This window comes from Propithecus coquereli, unplaced genomic scaffold, assembly GCF_000956105.1.
Source record: "Propithecus coquereli isolate 6110/MARCELLA unplaced genomic scaffold, Pcoq_1.0 Scaffold764, whole genome shotgun sequence".
Lineage (NCBI taxonomy): Eukaryota > Metazoa > Chordata > Mammalia > Primates > Indriidae > Propithecus > Propithecus coquereli.
Window position 1 is genome coordinate 63,230 of NW_012153774.1, and position 617 is coordinate 63,846.

The 617-nt window shown below is 55.1% G+C and overlaps 1 protein-coding gene across 3 annotated transcripts in view; it reads right to left on the reverse strand.

Moving 5' to 3' along the window:
- RRM2 (ribonucleotide reductase M2) overlaps window positions 1–617 on the reverse strand; it is a 19,735-nt gene that overhangs the window by 17,233 nt on the left and 1,885 nt on the right. The gene's annotated exons all lie outside the window — the stretch shown is intronic.

The following is a 617-nucleotide window of genomic DNA, read 5'->3' on the forward strand; positions in this document are numbered from 1 at the left end:
TGTTTTTGTTGAGACAGTACTACCTGTCGCCCTGGGTAGAGTGCAGTGGCATCATCAACACTCACTGCAGCCTCCAACTCCTGGGCTCAAGGGATTTCTGCTGCTCTTGCCTCAGCCTCCCGTTAGTAGCTGGCACTCGTCGCAACACCGGCTGGGGTTTCGTTTGGTTTTTTTTCCTTTCTTTTTGGTAGAGAGACAGGGACCTCACTCTTGCTCAGGCTGGTCTCAAACTCCTAAACTCAAGGGATCCTCCTTCCTTGGGCTCCCAGAGTGCTAGGATTACAGGCGTGAGCCACCGCGCGGGGCCAGAGAGGGGAACCTGGCTTTTCCTATTTTTAGTAGAGAGGAGTTGGGGTTTGGCTCAGAGATGGTCTTGCTCAGGCTGGTCTCGAACTCCTGATCTCCCAAGATCTCAAGGAATCTTCCCGCCTTGGCCTCTAGGATTACCAGCATGAGCCACCGGAGCCAACGCGCCAGAACAGTCCACTTATGCTTTGTAGTTAGTGACGTAGCTGACGTCACCTCGCCCGGAAGTAGGTGGGAAGTAGTTACCAGGAAGCCTGGGGGACAGCGGGCGGAGCCTGGAGAGCTGCAGCCATTGAGAGGCCGTTTTCAGG